The 10321-nt window shown below is 25.8% G+C and overlaps 1 long non-coding RNA gene across 1 annotated transcript; it reads right to left on the bottom strand.

Annotated features, from left to right (window-relative positions):
• Positions 1 to 4827: 4827 nt before the first annotated feature.
• On the bottom strand, positions 4828 to 10062 carry LOC107451331 (uncharacterized). Its single transcript, XR_001585059.4, has 2 exons — positions 10018 to 10062; positions 4828 to 5371 (listed from the first exon to the last, which is right to left on the bottom strand). It is a non-coding gene; the product is annotated as an uncharacterized LOC107451331 (long non-coding RNA).
• Positions 10063 to 10321: the final 259 nt, after the last annotated feature.

The following is a 10321-nucleotide window of genomic DNA, read 5'->3' as shown; positions in this document are numbered from 1 at the left end:
TACTTTCATTAATATCTACTATGATTTGTCAGACTTTGATACGATTTTTGTTATTCCCTGCTTTAATAATAATTTGCGAGTTTCGATGTTTATACTTTTTTGTTTTAATAGTTTACTAAGGTTTTTTAAAATGTATATTGAGAGAGATTTTTAGAAGACCCTGTATAGTGCGCGAAAATTTAATTCTAATTGATTATTGAAGATTGATTTGGCATTTTGTATTAAGTGTTTGCTGTGGTTTTGTACACTGAGAAAAAAAGTATGGTCAGAACTACCAGAATAAATATGGTAAAATTTACCGTGTTTCTGGCTCTATGGAAACACCAAAAACTTTGGTAATTTTTACCGATGCACTTTAGTAATAATTTTGGGAAAATTAACTGTAAAATATCATTTTGCTACCTGTGTTAAAATTTGGTAAATATGGTAAAATTTGGTGATTTCGTAATAGTACCTTAGCAGTTCGCAGCAGTTCCCATTTTTTTTCCGGCTACGTAACCTTAAATGATCAACATTCTTTTGACGGAACCCCGACTTTATATAAAGACAATAAACGTATTAATCTAAAAGCAACTGCTTTAGTTTGAAAATATTTAATTCGAAGAATATGATATTTTTTCATCGTTTTATCATTAATAATCTAAAATTAGTTTTCTTATCCGACAGTTGAAGTCATAATCCAAGGGTTGAATCTAGTTTTGTTGTGAATTTATTTTTGGTGTTTAAATATAAGTTAAAAATGAATGAAATTATCGGAATTATGGTTTTCGTCGTAATGAAAACTAAAAAGAGCTGCTGCAAATGTTGAAAATTTATAGTAGGGAAACATATTTCCTTATTTTATTTCAATCTAGTTGCTTTATTTTGGTTTGAAAAGCGTGATAGGAAGTATGAATGTATTATTTTATGAATGCATGTCCTTTTCATAATTTATTTAATACAATGTTATTTGAAAAATTGTGTATTTTTTTCCAAAAAAATGCGCATTTTATTTTAAATAATATTGTAAAAGCAATCAAATTATTAAGTAAATAATGGGCTATTGATTGGATTAAAATATAATTATGTGTTTAGAAAATGTTAAGGGAATTGAAAAAACTTCCTAACTCTTGGAACCCGTTTACCTCGTACGCGGAACCCTAGGGTTCCGCTGAGCAACATTGGGGAACTACAGCCTTAGATCATGGGATGAAAAACCATTTATTCGTCTCAACTTACTTTCTAGTTTAGTATATTTACTAATTGTGAGGTAATAAGAACATGTCTGAACAAAAAATTACTAAATAAATGGTTTAAATTCCATATATTTTTTTACCACAATTTTGTTTTTTTTTGCTAGAAATGTTATTACCATAGACTATGGTAATTTAACTAGAATTTTTTTCTCCGTGTAATACCTAATACCGACATTTTGAAAATCATATCTTCAAAATATTTAATACATTATAATATAGATAAAATTACTGATGTCGATTCTTAATATACACATGTAGAAAAAAATCTGAAATTACTGTACTCTATGGTAATGGCATGTTTAGTAAAAGACACCATGATTCTGGTTAATTAAGATTGAGATTAATTAAGATTACCGTATTGTGTGGGAATATTTCAGATTAGAAAAAAAATATACTGCTAGTTAAAAGAATAAAAATATATGGTACATAAACCATTCAGTTGGCAATCCTTTTCATATGGTAACGGTTTACCGGATTCTGGTTTTCAAAATTACTACCACACGCTTAGTAAAAAGTACAAAACTGAAAAGTAAATAAATGGTTTCTATGCCACGCTCTAAGGTATCATGATAAAATTACCACATTTTACCGTATGCTATCACATATGATAAAACCATATTTTATTGTTAATTTTACCAAAGCACTTCTTTAAAAAATACCGAGTTATTTGGTGTTCCCATAGAGACAGAAATACGGTAAAATTTACCATATTCTGGATCTTTCGATCATACTTTTTTTCTCAGTGCAAGGACCATGTGAAAAAATGCAATTAAAAATATTAAGAGATACTAAATTTAGATTTATTGTGTAACAAAAATGTGGTAATATTTTTTTTGTAAATTTTGTAATGATACCGATTTTTGCAATTTTTATGTTGATTTCCCGATTTATATTTTAGTTTGACACAGAGTGGTTTGTTGCCAGTTTTCATTTCTTTAAAGAAAAAATTCTAACTCCAGTTAAGCAAAAAATCAATCATTTGTACTAATGTAAATATCATTGGCATCTTCCATAGTAATAATTATAATATATTTATTTTCTGGAATGAACATTGCTTAAAAAATTAATTTTCGCATTCTATCATATTAAAGTGGAATAATTAAATTTTTCTACATGCTTCCATTTTTAATCCTCAAATACAAGCACAATTATACGTTGCAATTCTTCAAAGGTCGTGCACTGGCAGAAGCGGCTAACCAATGAGGGGAGTGAAAATTATGGTCTTATAATCTCTGGTGGATGGGTAATTATTCTGAAGACTGTCGAAAATTTCCTAGTGAATAATGCATAGATAACGTTACGTATAATCCTTGCATCGGGACAACATTAAGAGTCTGGCATCTAATAAGGATTATACGGGTGAACCTTTTGTTCATGATCCCTCGAGATTAAAATTGAGTATCTGTTGTATTTGAGAAGAGCATTCAGCTCCAAATACTTCCATTCCTGTCCTTTCATGTTCAGGGTATTAAACTTTAGCGAATCATTAAATAGTTCGAAATAAAACAAGAGCAACGAAGACTTTGCTTGCATAAAATATCCAATTGATTTTTAAGGAAATGTTTGTACGCTGTTTAAAAAAATATTCTTTTATTTTTTTATTTACTTGATACCATAAAGTTATTAATTAAATTTTTGAAATTAGTTGTAATTGATGATATATTACACAAATATAACCAGAGCTGTCTTCAAATGATGCTATACTGCTTAAAAGTTTGAAGTCTCCTAAACCGTGGTGTCTCTTAAGTTTGCTACAATCTAAATAAGATTCCAATTTTTAACATATTATCGTAAAAATTAGCCGTTTTTAATCCTTTCGATCCCACCTGGACATATTTTCAACTTAAAAAATTCCACTGGAACATATGTGTCCCGTCTTAACCCAGTAGGACATATATGTCCCGTTCCCCCAATTGCCCAAATAGTTACTTTTTTATTTTATTTTGCCAGAAAATTATTATTTTTTTAAAAATCTTATTTGATCTATTAAAGTCGTAATTTGTCCTGTTATTGGAAAATGAAAAATTAGTCTTGAAAGGGTTAACTCGATTACTCAAAACTACAGTTCAACTAGAATGCAAAAACAATTAAATCTAACGCTTTGTTACCTAATCTATATATATAATCTATTATATCTAATCTAACGTCTAATGAACCGAATCTTCTGAGAGTGTACATTTATATTCATTGGATAGTTATGAAAAAAGATCTCTTAAAGCTGTTGCAATGTATTGAAAAGATATTGGATCGCCTGTTTTTTTTATCGATTTCTGCTAACGAATTTCGCAATTGGTTTACTTTTAATGCCTTTTTTTCCAGGTTTTTAAAGATTTTTAATTACGAAATAGCAGTATTATAATTGCAAGAGGAGCATCCACAAAATTTAATAGAAAAATTTACCTGATTTTTGAATCATTTTTATAAAATAGCGCAAGGCAGTTGCTTAGAAATAAGAAAAATACAAATTTTTATGAGGACAAGAGTAATTTAGAATTTTTAAAGAAGATTATTTAATTAAATTAGTCATTTTAAAGTCGGAATGTTTTTTTTTCCTTTTAAATTTGCATTGGTTGACTGAAAAAAGCTTTATTTAAAAATTTAACTGAAACGTAAATGCAACTTATTTACAGAGTAATAATTGTAAAACAGTAACTTAACATCTTTATCATATGCTGCATGTTATCACAATATGCTTTATCATAATATGCTGCATGTTCAGGTAATATAATGCAATTAGTTTATGTTAAAATGAGGAACATTTGCAATTCTAAGCTTTTCATTTCAAACAATAATTAAAACAAAAATTATAATAATTACGGAGATTATAATTGCTGACTATAGAACTGTGAAAGCTAAATAGGTAAAGTAACTGAGCTGACATTGTGAAGTGCTGGGATTCGATTCCCTGTGATGGCTTGAACCAACACACGTCTCAAAATTCTAAAGCCTTTATCTGCCTCATCCCTCTAGCCACAGTGGGCTGTTCTGTGAATGCTTTTTCTATCTACTAGAAAGGGATGATAATGAAATATTCCTGGTAAATACTGTTGAACAAGGGATAAATAAATTACTTATGGTAAAAATTCATAAAAGTAAAATGGCTTTTATGCTGGTTTTAGCCACAGATCGTCTTTGTTTAGTAATGACCATATTATTAGATTTTTCTATTCATGAAATGGTAAGACTACAATTATTTTTTAAAAATATATATAGAGAGATAACATTATTATCTGCACAATGAATAAAAAATATAAAAATAAACCGTCTACTTGAATTGGGTCACTCTAAATTTTTTTTTGATGTTACGAAAGATTCTGATAAATTTGTTCTAAAATAAAATCTGTTTTGCTCTTATTCTATCTGTAAAAATATTTTTAAATTGAAATTTGCTTTTGTTAAAATAACTGTCTGAAAACTGGTCAATAATCACTTAGAACTTCATTAATGCATTTCATTACCATTCGCTTAAGACTCTTTTTAAACAGTCGCATTTTACAACATTTATTCTAATAACATATTTATTCAAATAATGATGCTATGAGCAATTTTGAAATGAAACTAAAAAATAAGCAGTAAATAGAATTGAGATACATTTTATGGTTTTTATAAATTTTATTAAATAAGAAAAATGTGTTACATTGATATAAAATTCATAATTTTAACATGTAATATTTTTACTATGAGTTTAAAAAATATGCAAATTTTCAAAAATTTAAAACACACGATTTTCTTAACATAAAATAAACCAATGTTTTGCTCGTTTTTTGAAAGGTTTACACAAACTATATACTTAAATAAAAATAAAATTACACGCTGATTTCAAACATCATCAGTGAAAATAAAACAAGAAATTTTACAAAGTGTAAAATAATTCCAGATTAATAGATAAAATAATTAACATTCAGCGAGAAAATATTTGAAATCAAACAGAAAGAGAATTTCAGCATGATGACGCTCCGCAGCATTTGCAATCACCACAACGGCAATTGCGTGCTTTATTGCAGCATTTACAGTTACTGCAGGTGCATCCGGTACTACACTTTGACTGTCCTGCTCCACAGCATCGGCATTTTTCGCAGGTGCAATTTGGTCCGCAGGATCCACAAGGCATGTTTTTAAGATTTAAAGGAGAGTAACTATAATGAGAGATAAAAAAAAACAAGATAAGATTTGCATGCAAATATAAATTAAGTAATATGGAAGTGACTTAATTTTTAGCTACTTTGGCTAATTTATAAAAAATTTCTAACTTTTAAATAATATTTCTGTTCACTCAAAAAATATTTACATAAATGGAATTGAAATATAAGGTTGGTGAAAATTTTTTCTAGGTTTAAAATATATTAAAACATTGTCTTGATCAATAGTGAATCCTGTTAAATCGAAAATAAAATTTAAAATGAGACAAGGACATCACACTTTCAGAAAAGTATATCTGCTGTCATTTAAATGTTTAACGCACATTTAATCTGCTAATAAAAATAACAAAAAAATTTGCATTGTTTCATACTCTTAAAACTCAAAATAACTAAGTAAAAGCTTGAAATATTTCTTTTATTATTTAAAATAGAAAAAAAATTAAAAAGTATTAATAAAACATATTTTAAGAAGACAAATATTCAATTATTAATTCAAAATGACAAAAAGCAACCAAAACAGTAAGTAAGGGTAAATATGTACTTATAGACATAGGGGCAATCGTAAATCAAGGGTCAGGCCTTGTTCAATTCGGCAGCAAGATAGAAGGGTGCCGAAATTATTTTTTTTAAGCTAATAATTTCGATTTTGTGGGAATCTTCAAAAATTTTAAGAGTTTAGAAATACACGATTTTATTCATTCAAATTGTTCATTTTTCCTCGCTTTAGTATTTGTTTAAATATTTCTCTATTTCGTTATTCCTTTGTCTTATTAAAGTGAAATCACGATGTAAAATAAATGTCCTAAATGTTAAAAGATTTAGAGGTACAAAATAGTTTTAAAAAATCAAATGAATATCTAAATTGATTATACTAAAATAATCAACGAAAAATTTTCACCAAAATAAAAATTGTGTTATAGTTTAAACTATAATATTAAACGATGTAGATTTTTTAAGGAAAAAAATAAAGAAATAAATTCAAAGAGTTTTAAATTAAAAAAGTTGAAGTTTTTTCTTGGAATCTGAGTAATTCCAAGGACCTTTATCAAAAATAAAGTTTTGATCAAATATAAATTTCGAAAATAATATTTGTGAATGTTAAGAGAACAGGAAATATTATTCTCAGTTTTAATGCTAGAAACAGAATTTTTTGTGTGGCATCTTTGAATATAAACTATACCAACTTTCAAAAGATAAATATTAAAAAAATGACAAAGATAGTAAATAATTACACCTAATTAAAAAAGCTCGTTGCGCTACAAATTTTTGAAAAATAAATTGTATTTTTCAAACCTCAGTCACAAATAAGTTTCGGAACAAAAATATTACTTTAAATGTATTAAAGAATACATGTTTATGTGGATGAAAAATAACATATTTTTTTAAAAAGATTTTTTCAAGTGGGCGCACTTTTATACAATGTTTCAAATTGTAAATAAAAAATTTCGTTCATGTAACATTAGCTCTAAATTTTATTTGTGAAAAAAATCTCGTGCAAGGGACATTTTTAATTACATGTAATTAAGTGATTTTATTAAGTAATTCCTTAATAATCTTTAAAATCTTTATAATCTCCGCACATTTTCTTGAAGCTTTAATAATTATAGTAAAATATTAAAAATAAAAAAGTTCCTCTTTGAGATTTAAAAAGTCTATCGTCCAATTTTATTTATCAACCTCAAAAGAAAAAATTTAAACAACCTATTTTTGTGTCTTATCTAGGAAAATAACTAAGATTTTATTTAAGCTTAAAATTAAAAAAAATTGAAATAGAAAATTCAGTTATTGATTCAGAAGTGCTTATTCAACATCAATAAAAACGTCCAGGCTAGTTTTAAGATTTTTTTTAAATCTTAAAGCATTATTTATTTTTACTTATTTAAGTATTTCTTTTTAAATTTCTATTAGCTTTTTTTTGTTAGAGAAAATCTATACAGCAGTTAAAAATATATTTACTTTTCATTTGAATGAATTTCTGTATAAGCTTGAAACAACTCATATATCTGTTCCCTAAACTATTTCCCCTCAATTATTGCTATTAATTGAATATATTTTTGTATATAAGCATTAACATGATTTTTTTTATAATTTTGAACAAAAGAAAGTAATTCAGTTTATAAAAATATATACATTGTTTAAGAAAAAGAAAAATAGAATCACAAATACTTTTGAGTAATAAAATTTTTGCTTAAAACTATTTTTTACCTTTTCTAAGGACATTAAACATTTATTTTTTATCAGCACAGCATTATACTAACATATTACTAAATACTAACATACACACATTACTTCATATTTTCTATAAAACAGTTATCTACACCCTTCTGAAACGCGCTTTTAATACAAATTTAAATTACAAGTAATTATTTAAGTAATATATGTTCAGATTTAGTAAAAATGGAGCAAACTACGGTAAAAAGTATTGATAATATAATAGTTAAAAATTTTGTTCAAGAAATGAAAATAATACTGAATCCTACTTGTAACTTTTAGAATATTTATATTGTTTTTACACGTTAAAATCCATTATAAACAAAGTAAATCAAAGTAAACAACTGAAAAACTTAGTAAATGCTGTATGAAAACATCAAAACATCATTGTTTCTGAATTTATGAACATATTACTTTTAGTTGCAAATTTCGAACATGTTTATTAAAAGAGAGAATTTTCAAATGAAAAAGAATGTTTCATATACAATTTCTAGACATTTCCTTATACATATTAAAAAGTATTTTCTTTTAACAAGAGAAACAGATTCAGCAAAAAAATATTTTTTTGCCCACGATTAAAAAATAGAAACAACACCTAAGAATTTGAATTATAAAATGCTTGTTTATGCACGTTTATAACTATATTATTTCGAAGTTTTTCAAAAAGCAAAATTACTATTTTTTAATGTTCTAATTCTTTGTCTTATCTTTGATACACGCATTTGATAAATAAGTTATTACTAGTATTTATGTATATTACCTAAGCTGATAAAATAAGGTAAATAATATAGAAATATTAGTTTAATTAAAATTATTATACGTAAAATATTAGTTTAATTAAAGAAGTTAAGAAATAAAATTATAGTCAAGAAAAGTATTTAAATTTTATTTGAAAAAAACCCATGAGCAATTCATGCAATGTTTGAAAAAGCTATTTTGTTTTTTATAATTAAAATCTATTTTAAGCAAAACAAAAAGTTTTTAAGAGAAAATTTAAAACTTTCAAGTTTCCGAATTTATCAATTAATCAGAATGTTACATTCGGTAATAAATATGGATCATCAATTAATTGTATTGATTAAGAGAGTTTACAATTGGAAATTTTCTTTTAGCATTCCAATATGCAAAGTTGTTTTTCTCACAAACTCGTGAAAATATCACTTAACAATGCTTTGGCTATTAAAATGTTTTAGCCAGGCTATTAAAATGTTTTAAAATTGAATTATAAGAATTATAGGTTAAGATAGGTGCAGTTAATATCATAAACGAAATAAAATTATTGCAAGCAAATGAAAAAAATCAACTTAGAAAAATATTACGAAGAATAATTTCCGAATTTATCAGAATGTTACACTGAGTTTTAAATAGGAAATTAATTCTCAATTGAAAACCATTTTCCAATATGCCATTCAATTTTGTTTTTAAAAGTCATGAAAGTATCACTTAACATATTCTTTCACTAAGTTTTTTAAGTGACATAAATTTTGCACCATAATTGGTTTAGATAGCTTCATTTCATTTATAGAGATATATTTTATCATAGGGATGTCAACTTAGGAAAAATTAAATATTTAACAGAATAATTATTTTTCTGTATAACCTATTAAATTAAAGCATTCTACACGAAGAAAAAATTCTGGTTAAATTACCGCTCTGTACTGACATTTCTAGCAAAAAAATAATAATTCTGTTAATAAAAACCAAAATATGGTAGTAAGACCTATGATTTTAAACCACTTATTTCGTAATTTTATCGTTCATATCAAATGGCTTACTGGATAATCTGGTTACGAAAATTAACATTTAGTAAAAATTATACAGCTGGAAAAAAGCTTAATAGAATAAATGGTTTTTGTGCCATATTTTAAGTTATCATGATAAAATTACTAAATTTTGCTACATTTACCAAATTTTATAACATGTTGCAAAACCAAATTTTATTGTTTATTTTGCTAAAATTATTACCAAAGTAATTCTGTAAGAATTACAGAGCGTTTTGATGCTCCCATAGAGCGGTAAATTTTACCATATTCTGGTTGTTTTGAGCATATTTTTTTTCCTCAGAGTGAATTTTTATTACAATTTTTTTTTATTTATCAATTACATATTTTTTATTTATCGTATGTATTGTTTTCATTATATCATCATCCAAAAATATATGAAGTAGTTTTCATAAAAATTCAAAGAAATTAAGATCTTTTTTTTAAAAAAAAATATTTTTAAAGTTTTTTTATTGATAAGTATTATTTTTATTTTATGAATATAAAACACATTTATCAAAAAAAATTCTATTAAAATTGAGATTCAATGAAATATTTGAGACGTAGAAAAAAAATACTTAAATTACGATAGATTTTTAATAGACTTAATTTAGATTTTGATCAAATAAGCAAACAACTTCAAACTGTTATAATAAGAGAAAGTTCACTCACCGATAAGAAATTTCAGATAGACGACAATGTTTTTCTTCTCTAGATACTTGTAATGATAAGTGAATCAAGGTTAATGAGATACTTATACCATTTTTGCATTCCGAAACAAGGGCTGAGTGCAAAAATGCACACGGTGTCAGAAGCCACCGTGTGCAAAAGTATAAAACAAAACTCTCTTATCATCAGCAATACGTGTGCAAAATGAGAAACTATTGGTTCGTTTTAGCAATGATAATTGTTGACTTCAACGAAAGAATTCAACTTATGATTGAAGTGTTTACAGAATTATCAGATTGCATCAGAT

The sequence above is a fragment of the Parasteatoda tepidariorum genome, chromosome 6, assembly GCF_982258835.1.
Source record: "Parasteatoda tepidariorum strain Cologne lab strain chromosome 6, Ptep-v5.0, whole genome shotgun sequence".
Lineage (NCBI taxonomy): Eukaryota > Metazoa > Arthropoda > Arachnida > Araneae > Theridiidae > Parasteatoda > Parasteatoda tepidariorum.
Note: the sequence above shows the minus strand (reverse complement) of the source record. Positions and strands in the feature narration are given on the sequence as shown.